The sequence below is a fragment of the Tachyglossus aculeatus genome, chromosome 4 (assembly GCF_015852505.1).
Source record: "Tachyglossus aculeatus isolate mTacAcu1 chromosome 4, mTacAcu1.pri, whole genome shotgun sequence".
Taxonomy (NCBI): Eukaryota; Metazoa; Chordata; class Mammalia; order Monotremata; family Tachyglossidae; genus Tachyglossus; species Tachyglossus aculeatus.
Genome location: NC_052069.1, coordinates 1,758,995 through 1,772,123, shown reverse-complemented (window position 1 = coordinate 1,772,123; position 13,129 = coordinate 1,758,995). Strand labels below are relative to the sequence as shown.

Genomic DNA, 13,129 nt, shown 5'->3' with positions numbered 1-13,129 from the left:
GTCTCCCCTTCTATTCGTTCATTCAATCGTATTAATTCATTCATTCAATCGTATTTATTGAGCGCTTACTGTGCGCACAGCACTGTAGTAAGCGCTTGGGAAGTCCAAGGCGGCAACATATAGAGACGGTCCCTACCCAACAGCGGGCTCACAGTCTAGAAGGGGGAGATGGAGAACAAAACAAATTAACAAAATAAAACAAATAGAATATGTACAAATAAAATAGAGTAATAAATCATCATCATCATCAATCGTATTTATTGAGCGCTTACTGTGTGCAGAGCACTGTACTAAGCGCTTGGGAAGTACAAATTGGCAACATATAGAGACAGTCCCTACCCAACAGTGGGCTCACAGTCTAAAATAAATCTGTACAAACATATATACACGTGCTCTGGGGAGGGGAAGGAGTTAAGGTGGGGGGATGAAGAGGGGGAAGAGGGCGAGAGGAAGGAGGGGACTCAGTCTGGGCGCTTACTGTGTGCAGAGCACTGTACTAGGCACTTGGGAAGTAAAGTCGGCAACATATAGGGACGGTCCCTACCTAACAACGGGCTCACAGTCTAGAAGGGGGAGACTGAAGACTGTATTACTCTATTTATTTATTTTACTTGTACATATCTATTCTATTTATTTTATTTTGTTAATATGTTTTGTTTTGTTCTCTGTCTCCCCCTCCTAGACTGTGAGCCCACTGGTGGGTAGGGACTGTCTCTATATGTTGCCAACTTGTACTTCCCAAGCGCTAGTACAGTGCTCTGCACACAGTAAGCGCTCAATAAATACGATTGATTGATTGATTCTCTAAGCCACATGCAACTCCTTGGCTGGTTATCTGTGAGGATTTCTTCTAGACTGTGAGCCCACTGTTGGGTAGGGACCGTTTCTTTATGTTGCCAACTTGTACTTCCCAAGCGCTTAGTACAGTGTTCTGCACACAGTAAGAGCTCAATAAATACGACTGAATGAATGAATACTATTAATAATAATGGACTGCTAGTAAATCTGAGCTGGTATCGATAAGATCTCCACCTGGGGTATTCCAAACCTTTGTTTGGAGGTAGTTCATCAATTATATTTACTAAGCGTTTACTGTGTACAGAGCGCTGGACTAAATGTCTGGGAGAGTAGCGTGGCTCAGTGGAAAGAGCCCGGGCTTTGGAGTCAGAGGTCATGGGTTCAAATCCCAGCTCCGCCAACTGTCAGCTGTTTGACTTTGGGCAAGTCACTTCATTTCTCTGGGCCTCAGTTACCTCATCTGTAAAATGGGGGTGAAGATTGTGAGCCCTCCCCGTGGGACAACCTGATCACCTTGTAACCTCCCCAGCACTTAGAACAGTGCTTTGCACATAGTAAGTGCTTAATAAATGCCGTTATTATTATTATTGAGATAATTGATATTGAATAAAACAACAGGCTCACAGTCCAGAAGCAGGGTGGCTCAGTGGAAAGAGCCTGGGCTTTGGAATCAGAAGTCATGGGTTCAAATCCCAGCTCCGCCACTTGTCAGCTGTGTGACTTTGGGCTAGTCACTTAATTTCTCTGTGCCTCAGTTCCCTCATCTGTAACATGGGGATTAAGATTGTGAGCACCCACGTGGGACAACCTGATCACCCTGTAACCTCCCCAGCACTTAGAACAGTGCTTTGCACATAGTAAGTGCTTAATAAATGCCATCATTATTATTATTAGTATTAGAGAAGCAACGTGGCTCAGTGGAAAGAGCGTGGGCTTGGGAGTCAGAGGTCATGGGTTCAAATCCCACCTCCCCCACGTCTGCTGTGTGACCTTGGGCAAGTCACTTCACTTCTCTGGGCCTCAGTTCCCTCATCTCTAAAATGGGGATTAAGACTGTGAGCCCCACATGGGACAACCTCATCTCCTTGTGTCCCCCCCAGCGCTTAGAACAGTGCTTTGCACATAGTAAGCGCTTAACAAATACCAACATTATTACTTTTTTTTAATTATTACATAACAATACCTTCTAGACTGTGAGCCCACTGTTGGGTAGGGACTGTCTCTATATGTTGCCAACTTGGACTTCCCAAGCGCTTAGCAGAGTACAGTAAGCGCTCAATAAATACGAATGATTGATTGATTGATTGATAACAGTTACCACACATGATTCCTGGCCTCCGCGGGGTTACAATCTAGCAGGGAAGGCAGGCACTAAACTAAATTACAGGGAGGGGGGAAGCAATGGGGTGTCAAGATAGATCGATAAGTGCTCCGGGGGACGGTGAGAACTCAAGTACTGTAGTGGCGGTAGCTGGAGGAAAAATGAGCGTCGGTGATTCCGTTTCGGAGGGTGCCAACTGTTAGCTTGAGATTCCCTCCGCTCAGAAGGTGTCGTGCTGGGAACTCTGGAATTAGCAATGCCAGGACTGAAAATGGCACTATCGCTTCACCGAGAAAACACAAAAGTCTCCACTACATTACACAGCATCCTTCTGACAAGGACGCAAACGTTCTCCAGATTCTAAATTTGCTGTCACTTACGGAAGCAGGGCGGCTCGGTGAAAAGAGCGCAGGCTTGGGAGACAGAGGTCGTGGGTTCAAATCATTCATTCATTCATTCAATCGTATTTATTGAGCGCTTACTGTGTGCGGAGCACTGTACTAACCGCTTGGGAAGTCCAAGTTGGCAACAATATAGAGACGGTCCCTACCCAACAGTGGGCTCACAGTCTAGAAGGGGGAGACGGAGAACAAAACAAAACATATTAATAAAATAGAATAGAATCCCGGCTCCGCCAACTGTCAGCTGTGTGACTTGGGGCAAGTCACTTCTCTGTGCCTCAGTTACCTCATCTGGAAAATGGGGGTTTTCATTCATTCAATAGTATTTATTGAGCGCTTACTGTGTGCTGAGCACTGTACTAAGCGCTTGGGAAGTACAAGTTGGCAACATATAGAGATGGTCCCTACCCAACAATGGGCTCACAGTCTAGAAGAGACTTATGAGATCAGGACTTTTAAGATCGCACAAGGTTGCCATCTATTTATTTATTACTCTATTTATTTATCACTAGAAGGGGATGAAGACTGTGAGCCCCACGAGGGACAACCTGATCACCTTGTATCTTCCCCAGCGCTTAGAACGGTGCTTTGCAAATACTAAGCGCTTAACAAATCTCATCATTATTATTATTATCATACAATCAGTCCATCAACTGTATTTGCTGAGCGCTTATTATGTGCACAGTATTGTTCTTCATGCTTGGGAGTGTACAAAACAAGAGATTAGCAGACAGATTCTCTACCCATAATGACCTCATGGTCATACATTTTCAGGATACTCTACTTGTTGACTGTTTGAAACAAATATAGCGCCGATCTGTGCAGTTTGATAACAATTCACAGTGGGCCTGGTGGCATTTCAGAAGTTGCAGTGGTTCTGCAGGATTTCATGAAATAAATTCAACAAAAATGCAACTTACAAAAATTAGCCAATGCCCACATGTGCAATTTTTTTTTTCAAGCAACACAGGCTGTTAAGCTAATGGGCAAAAATGCTGATAATTGAATCAATCAGTGGTATTTACTGAGCGCTTACTGTGTGCAGAGCACTTAACTAAGCACTTGGGGGAAGGCATTCATTCATTCAATTGTATTTACTGACCACTTACTGTGTGCAGAGCTTGGAAGAATACAACAGACATGATCCCTGCCCACAAACAGCATGTAGTCTACACAGTTTCCCTTCCCCACAGCACCTGTATATATGTTTGTACATATTTATTACTCTATTTATTTTACTTGTACATATCTATTCTATTTATTTTATTTTGTTAATATGTTTGGTTTTGTTCTCTGTCTCCCCCTTCTAGACTGTGAGCCCACTGTTGGGTAGGGACTGTCTCTATATGTTGCCAACTTGTACTTTCCAAGTGCTTAGTACAGTGCTCTGCACACGGTAAGCGCTCAATAAATACGATTGATTGATTACAAGAAGGGACTGAAGGGATTCAAATTACAGGCTTTCATGAAGTAATAAAGTGAAACCCCTAAATAGTACTAAAATCAATTCACGGTAGTTGAAGCCTAATTCAGGATTCAATTTTCACATATACCCACTGTAAAATTAACCTAAAAGGGACTAACTGAAAATGAGCAGTAATGCCAAGGATAAGAAAAACGCATCTTGATCTGATTATTTCTTTTTCTTAACAGATAACCTTTGAAAGCATTACAGTATTACAAGAGAAAAGAAAACATTCTCCAAACTGGAGGCTTAAGGCAGATTCATTCCACTCAGCAGGCTTAGTTCTGCAACCGACTTAAAACCAAAACATACCACAAGTGGTAGTTAAACTAACTTTACAGCAGTCGGGAAAGCACGGTGCCCACATCAAAACCTTTCAGAAAGGGCTCAGACTGCCAAAACCGTTCACTTCCTCAACAACAAGTCCATTTCATTTTTTCTATAGTATAAAAAGTATCCTAAAATTCATGCTTCTTTTAACAGTTCACAGACTGCTGCCATAGCTTCCTATTTGTAGGAATGAAAACAAGTTCAAAGGAGATACACAGGGCATCAGAGAAATTGCCGCACTCCATCCACTAATCACAAGGAGAGATCAGAACACACTGCCTTCGCCATTTAGTACAAAATGTTTCTCACTGGGGCTATTAAGACTGGAGCCGCCTATTGTTTTTTTAATAGTATTTGTTATGCACTTACTATGTGCCAGACACCGTACTAAGCACTGGGGTAGATAATAATAATAATAATGATGGCATTTATTAAGCGCTTACTATGTGCAAAGCACTGTTCTAAGAGCTGGGGAGGTTACAAGGTGATCAGGTTGTCCCACGAGGGGCTCACAATCTTAATCCCCATTTTACAGATGAGATAACTGAGGCACGGGGAAGTGAAGTGACTTGCCCAAAGTCACACAGCTGACAACTGGCGGAGCCGGGATTCGAACCCATGAACTCTGACTCCAAAGCCCGGGTTCTTTCCATTGAGCCACACTGCTTCCCCAAAACAAGATAATCAGGTTGGACGCGGTCCATCTCCCATGGGGGGGTTCACGGTTTTACTCCCCATTTCACAGATGAGGTAACTGAGGCCCAGAGAAGTGAAGTTACTTGCCCAAGGTCACCCAGCCAACAAGTGGCGGAGCCAGGATTAGAACTCGGGTCCTCTGACTCCCAGGCAGCACTCTTTCCAGTGCTTAGAACGGTGCCCAGCGTTTAGAACAGTGCCTGACACATAGTAAGCCATTAACAAATACAATTATTATGAGAGAAGCAGCGTGGCTCAGTGGAAAGAGCCCGGGCTTTGGAGTCAGAGGTCATGGGTTCAAATCCCGGCTCCGCCAATTGTCAGCTGTGTGACTTTGGGCAAGTCACTCCACTTCTCTGTGCCTCAGTTACCTCATCTGTAAAATGGGGATTAAGACTTTGAGCCCCCCGTGGGACAAACTAATCACCTTGGAACCTCCCCAGCGTTTAGAACAGTGCTTCTCACATAGTAAGTGCCAATAAATGCCATTATTGTTATTATTATTATTTCCACGAGGCCACGCTACAGCCCTAATCGAGTCTCGTTTTTTTTTTCTTTTTGGAATGGAAACTGATTTATCACATATGTATATATGTTTGTACATATTTATTACTCTATTTATTTTACTTGTACATATCTATTCTATTTATTTTATTTTGTTAATATGTTTGGTTTTGTTCTCTGTCAACTCCTTCTAGACTGTGAGCCCACAGTTGGGTAGGGACTGTCTCTTTATGTTGCCAACTTGTACTTCCCAAGCGCTTAGTACAGTGCTCTGCACACAGTAAGCACTCAATACAATTGATTGATTATCAATCACATAGGTTTCTCTGTCTTTTTTGTGTAGTGATAGTAGTTTTAGATCATTATGCATTTACTCATTCAACTGTATTTATTGAGCACTTACTGTGTGCAGAGCACTGTACTAAGCGCTTGGAAAGTACAATTCTAGACTGTGAGCCCACTGTTGGGTAGGGACCGTCTCTATATGCTGCCAACTTGTACTTCCCAAGCGCTTAGTACAGTGCTCTGCACATAGTAAGCGCTCAATAAATATGGTTGAATGAATGAATACAATTCGGCAATAGAGACAATCCCTGCCCACACAAGGCTTACAGTCTAGAATGTACCCTTAATACCTACAAATGCTGTGCCACCATACGTGTAGATTCAGGTGAATTATCTTCTATTTGCTTAACTACAGCAATTTTGATTGAAAAATGTAATGTCCGTAACATTTAAGTGAACAGTGATCACCATCATTAATACTAATTTGCAGTCACGAGTCACAAAGCAAACAGTAACAGCAATTCTCAATTTCCAAGTTCTTTAGAAGGGTTAAAAAAGCAAGGAGGCAATGGCAACAATTCATAGTGAGATTTAAAGATGCCATTTTATCCCTGTTTCTGGATCAGTGAGGCAATACCAAGAACAAAAAGAATAAAGAATTAAAAGAATAAAACGCACAGACCAAATGCCAAGGCTCACACGTACTTTTAAATCCCTACAGTCCTCTCTAAACATGAGGATAATGAGGATGGTATTTGTTAAGAGCTTACGGCATGGCTCAGTGGAAAGAGCCCAGGCTTTGGAGTCAGAGGTCACGGGTTCAAATCCCGGCCCCGCCAATTGTCAGCTGGGTGACTTTGGGTAAGTCACTTCACTTCTCTGGGCCTCAGTTCCCTCATCTGGAAAATGGGGATGAAGACTGTGAGCCCCACGTGGGACAACCTGATCACCTTGTATCCCCCCGCAGCACTTAGAACAGTGCTTTGCACATAGTAAGCACTTAACAAATACCATCATCATTATTATTATTATTACTAATAGTAAGCACTTAAAAAATACCAGCGTTATCATTATTATTATTACTATGTGCCAAGCACTGTTCTAAGCACCGAACACCATAGCTGACGGTCCACGGGCTCAACAGACCACTGATCGTGATTTTAAAATTATTACCGCTGCTGCCCGAGACCGGGAAACGTCCCCCCACCAGGAAAAAAAATAAAATTTAAAATGGCCTACCTCCTAATTCTGCTGCCTCACTAATAAAAAGCTGCATATCAGATGTTTTAAACACCCCCTTTCCCTGATGAAAGATTTATACTACCACCACCGGTTTTTTTCCCCTAGCTATTCCGACGGGCAGATTTTGGCAAGCTCCCATTCTGCCTCAAAAGAGGTGGGAAGTGGAGGGAAGAACGGAATTTGGACACTGAGTGAGGGAATGGCGACTGTGCTCGGAAAAGCCGCAGACGCCTCAGTCCTCGGCCGGCATTGGACTGCAAAGAGCAGGAAGAGATGGAGATGAAATAGGCACTCTCTAACCAAGGGTTCTCGGAAGACCCATTCAATCGTATTTATTGAGCGCTTACTGTGTGCAGAGCACCGTACTAAGCGCTGGTACTGGAAGACCCATTCAATCGTATTTCTTGAGCGCTTACTGTGTGCAGAGCACTGTACTAAGCGCTGGTAACTTGTACTTCCCAAGCGCTTAGTACAGTGCTCTGCACACAGTAAGTGCTCAATAAATACGACTGATTGGTATTGGAAGACCTTAGCGGAAAACCCATTCGATCGTATTTCTTGAGCGCTTACTGTGTACTAAGTGCTGGTATTGGAAGACCTTAGCGGAAGACCCGTTCAATCGTATTTCCTGAGCGCTTACTGTGTACTAAGTGCTGGTATTGGAAGACCTTATCGGAAGACCCATTCAATCGTATTTCTTGAGCGCTTACTGTGTGCAGAGCACTGTACTAAGCGCTGATAGTGGAAGACCTTCTTGGAAGACCCATTCAATCGTATTTCCTGAGCGCTTACCGTGTGCAGAGCACTGTACTAAGCGCTGGTATTGGAAGACCTTAGCGGAAGACCCATTCAATCGTATTCCTTGAGCACTTACTGTGTGCAGAGCACTGTACTAAGCGCTGGTAGTGGAAGACCTTATCGGAAGACCCATTCAATCGTATTTCTTGAGCGCTTACTGTGTGCAGAGCACTGTACTAAGCGCTGGTATTGGAAGACCTTAGCGGAAGACCCAGTCAATCGTATTTCCTGAGCGCTTACTGTGTACTAAGCGCTGGTAGTGGAAGACCTTATCGGAAGACCCATTCAATCGTATTTCCTGAGCACTTACTGTGTGCAGAGCACTGTACTAAGCGCTGGTAGTGGAAGACCTTATCGGAAGACCCATTCAATCGTATTTCTTGAGCGCTTACTGTGTGCAGAGCACTGTACTAAGCGCTGGTATTGGAAGACCTTAGCGGAAGACCCAGTCAATCGTATTTCCTGAGCGCTTACTGTGTACTAAGCGCTGGTAGTGGAAGACCTTATCGGAAGACCCATTCAATCGTATTTCCTGAGCACTTACTGTGTGCAGAGCCCTGTACTAAGCGCTGGTAGTGGAAGACCTTCTCGGAAGACCCATTCAATCGTATTTCCTGAGCGCTTACTGTGTGCAGAGCACTGTACTAAGCGCTGGTATTGGAAGACCTTATCGGAAGACCCATTCAATCGTATTTCTTGAGCGCTTACTGTGTACTAAGCGCTGGTATTGGAAGACCTTATCGGAAGACCCATTCAATCGTATTTCTTGAGCGCTTACTGTGTACTAAGCGCTGGTATTGGAAGACCTTATCAGAAGACCCTTTCAATCGTATTTCTTGAACGCTTACTGTGTACTAAGCGCTGGTATTGGAAGACCTTATCAGAAGACCCCTTCAATCGTATTTCTTGAACGCTTACTGTGTACTAAGCGCTGGTATTGGAAGACCTTATCAGAAGACCCATTCAATCGTATTTCTTGAGCGCTTACTGTGTGCAGAGCACTGTACTAAGCACGGGTATTGGAAGTCCTTATTGGAAGACCTTCTCCGCTCCTCCTTCCCACCCCACTCCCCCCAGATAAACCCCCCTATTGTCTTGACTGGTCCCCTGGTAAAAATCCTCCTCCTCCTCCTCACTAACTCATCCATCATCCCAACTCCACTCCCTGAAACCAACCGAATCCTCCCCGGGCCCAAATATTCCCAGTTGCACCACCTCCCGGGGCTCCACTGGCGGGTCCGTATTCCTCGGCTCACCTCGATGCTTTGGGTTCGGATCTCCCTAATCCCTCCGCACTGCCCCAATCCCTCCCTTGAGCCCCCCAGATCCTCTCATTCACTCATTCATTCAATCGTATTTATTGAGCGCTTACTGTGTGCAGAGCACTGTACTAAGCGCTTGGGAAGGACAAGTTGGCAACATATAGAGACGGTCCCTACCCAACAGCGGGCTCACAGTTTAGAAGGGGGACACGCAAATCCCTCCCTCGAGCCACCCACACTGGATGCCAGCCTGGGCCTCCCTGTATCCACACCTCTTCCATTCACTCATTCGATCGTATTTATCGAGCGCTTACTGTGTGCACGGCACTGTACTAAGCGCTTGGGAAGTCCAATTCGGCAACAGAGACGGTCCCTACCCAACAACAGGCTCACAGTCTAGAAGGGGGAGAAGGACGACAAAATAAGTAGACAGACATCAATAGCATTAGGCTTCCCCTAACCACTCAGTCCAGGGATGATAATAATAACGATTATAACGATGCTGGTATTTGTTAAGCGCTTACTACGTGCCAAGCACCATTCTAGGCGCCAGGTAGATACAAGGGAATCGGGTTGTCCCACGCGGAGCTCATTTTTAATCCCCATTTTACGGATGAGGACACTGAGGCCCGGAGACGTGAAGTGGCTCGCCTAAGGTCACGCAGCTGACGAGTGGTGGAGGTGGGATTCGAACCCACATCCTGTGACTCCCAAGGCCGGCAGCCAGCCGGCCTCACCCCGCACAGTCTGGGGGACCTGAGCCCGCGATCCCCCGAAGCACTCTATTCTACTTGTACATATCTACTATTCTGTTTATTTTACTTGGTTCATGTATTTTGTTTTGTTGTCTGCCTCCCCCTTCTAGGCTGTGAGCCGGCTGTTGGGTAGGGACCGTCTCTAGATGTTGGCGACTTGGACTTCCCAAGCGCTTAGTCCAGTGCTCTGCACACAGTAAGCGCTCAATAAATCATCATCATCATCAATCGCATTTATTGAGCGCTTACTATGTGCAGAGCACGGTACTAAGCGCTTAGCACTGTACTAAATAAATAAATAAACAATAAATACGATTGAATGAATGAATGAGCGAGCCCCGGGCCCGCCCCCCACCCCCCAGGCCTTCCTCCCCCTCCTCCCTTAATCCCCTCCCCAAAGCCTTAATCCCCGCCCGCCCTCCCCGAGAAGCCCTCCACTCAGGCTTCTTCCTCCTCCTCCTCCTCTTCCTCCCTCCTGCCCCTCCCCACCGCCAGAGCCTACAGCTGGAGCCCGCCCCTCCTCCTTAGCCCCCTTCCTCCCTCCCTCCCCTTCTTCCTTCCCCCCTCAGCCCCCTCCTCCTCCTCTTTCGACCCCCCCCCCTCAGCCCCCTCCTCCTTCAGCTCCCTTCCCCCTTCCCGTCAGCCCCCTCCTCCCCTCTGCTCCCTCCTCCTCCTCCTCTTTCAACCCCCTCTTCCCTCAGCCCCCCTCCTCTTCCCTCCCTCCTCCTTCAGCTCCCTTCCCCTCAGCCTCCTCCTCCCTAGCCCCCTCCTCCCCATCCTCAGTCTCGTCCTCCCCCTCCCCCCTCCTCCCTCAGTCCCCCATCCCCCTCCCCCTCTTCCTCCTCCCCCTCCTCCCTCACCCCCTCCCCACCCTCTCCCCCTTCCTCCTCCAACCCCCTCCCCACCCTCTCCCCCTTCCTCCTCCAACCCCCTCCTCCTCCTCAGCCCCCTCCTCCCTTATCCCCCTTCCTCCTCCAACTCCCTCCTCCCTCAGCCCCCTCCCCACTCTTCCTCCTCCTCCAACCCCCTCCCCTCCCCTCCTCCCTCAGCCGCCTCCTCCCTTATCCCCCTCCTCCTCCTCCTCCTCCAACTCCCTCCCCATTCATTCATTCATTCATTCAATCGTATTTACGGAGGGCTTACTGCGTGCACAGGACTGTACTAAGCGCTTGGGAAGTACAAGCTGGCAACATCCTCAGCCCCCTCCCCACTCCCTCCTCCTCCTCACCCAACCCCCTCCCCATCCTCCTCCTCCTCCCCATTCATTCATTCATTAAACCGTATTTACGGAGGGCTTGCTGCGTGCACAGGACTGTACTAAGCGCTTGGGAAGTACAAGCTGGCAACATCCCCAGCCCCCTCCCCACTCCCTCCTCCTCCTCACCCAACCCCCTCCCCATCCTCCTCCTCCTCCCCATTCATTCATTCATTAAACCGTATTTACGGAGGGCTTGCTGCGTGCACAGGACTGTACTAAGCGCTTGGGAAGTACAAGCTGGCAACATCCCCAGCCCCCTCCCCACTCCCTCCTCCTCCTCACCCAACCCCCTCCCCATCCTCCTCCTCCTCCCCATTCATTCATTCATTAAACCGTATTTACGGAGGGCTTGCTGCGTGCACAGGACTGTACTAAGCGCTTGGGAAGTACAAGCTGGCAACATCCCCAGCCCCCTCCCCACTCCCTCCTCCTCCTCACCCAACCCCCTCCCCATCCTCCTCCTCCTCCCCATTCATTCATTCATTCATTCAATCGTATTTACCGAGGGCTTGCTGCGTGCACAGGACTGTACTAAGCGCTTGGGAAGTACAAGCTGGCAACATCCCCAGCCCCCTCCCCACTCCCTCCTCACCCAACCCCCTCCCCATCCTCCTCCTCCTCCCCATTCATTCATTCATTCATTCAATCGTATTTACGGAGGGCTTGCTGCGTGCACAGGACTGTACTAAGCGCTTGGGAAGTACAAGCTGGCAACATCCCCAGCCCCCTCCCCACTCCCTCCTCCTCCTCACCCAACCCCCTCCCCATCCTCCTCCTCCTCCCCATTCATTCATTAAACCGTATTTACGGAGGGCTTGCTGCGTGCACAGGACTGTACTAAGCGCTTGGGAAGTACAAGATGGCAACATCCTCAGCCCCCTCCCCACTCCCTCCTCCTCCTCACCCAACCCCCTCCCCATCCTCCTCCTCCTCCCCATTCATTCATTCATTCATTCAATCGTATTTACGGAGGGAGGGCTTACTGCGTGCACAGGACTGTACTAAGCGCTTGGGAAGTACAAGCTGGCAACATCCTCAGCCCCCTCCCCACTCCCTCCTCCTCCTCACCCAACCCCCTCCCCACCCTCCTCCTCCTCCCCATTCATTCATTCATTCATTCAATCGTATTTACTGAGGGCTTACCGTGTGCAGAGCACTGCACTAAGCGCTTGGGGAGTGCAAGCTGGCAACATCCTCATCCCCCTCCCCACTCCCTCCTCCTCCAACCCCCTCCCCACTCATTCATTCATTCATTCAATCGTATTTACTGAGCGCTTACCGTGTGCTGAGCACGGTACTAAGCGCTTGGGAAGTACAAGCTGACAACATCCTCAGCCCCCTCCCCACTCCCTCCTCCTCCAACCCCCTCCCCATTCATTCATTCATTCAATCGTATTTACTGAGCGCTTACTGTGTGCAGGACACTGTACTAAGCGCTTGGGAAGTACAAGCTGGCAACATCCTCCTCCTCCTCCCCTGGGGCCGCTCTCACCCGTGCAGGGGGCTGTGACAGACGACGACGACAACCGTCCTCCTCCTCCTCCTCCTCCTCGACGTCCTCGCCTTCCCGCCCCTCCCCCGCTCCCCTCAGCGGCCCCCGCCAAGGGTGCGGCCTGCAGGGGGCCCCGCCCCCGCCCCCCCAACAACGCGCGGCCCCATTGGCCCGCCGCGCCCCCGCCCCGAAGGAAGGCGCCTCCTGATTGGTCGGGGGCGGACGGGGGGAGGGGCCGGGACGCGCGGGCCTGAGGGAAGCCAAGCTGCAGAGGCCTCCTCGCTCACTCACTCACTCACTCACTCACTCACTCACCCACTCACCCAGTCAGTCACTCAGTCATCCAGTCACTCACTCAGTCACTCACTCAGTCACTCACTCACAGTCCCTCAGTCAGTCAGTCACTCACTGAGTCAGTCGTCAGACAGTCAGTCACTCACTCACTCACTCATCCAGTCAGTCACTCACTCGTCAGTCACTCAGTCACAGCCAGTCAGTCATTCAGTCACTCACTGTCTGTCA

General features: G+C 48.5%; 1 protein-coding gene across 9 annotated transcripts in view; it reads right to left on the bottom strand.

Annotated features, from left to right (window-relative positions):
• Positions 1–12,672, bottom strand: part of ADD1 (adducin 1) — a 146,440-nt gene extending 133,768 nt beyond the window's left edge. For all 9 annotated transcript variants that reach the window (XM_038744570.1, XM_038744573.1, XM_038744571.1 and 6 more), the window contains exon 1: positions 12,608–12,672. The gene's annotated coding sequence lies outside the window, so the exon portion shown is untranslated. The remainder of the gene's footprint in view (positions 1–12,607) is intronic.
• Between the last annotated feature and the right edge of the window lie 457 nt (positions 12,673–13,129).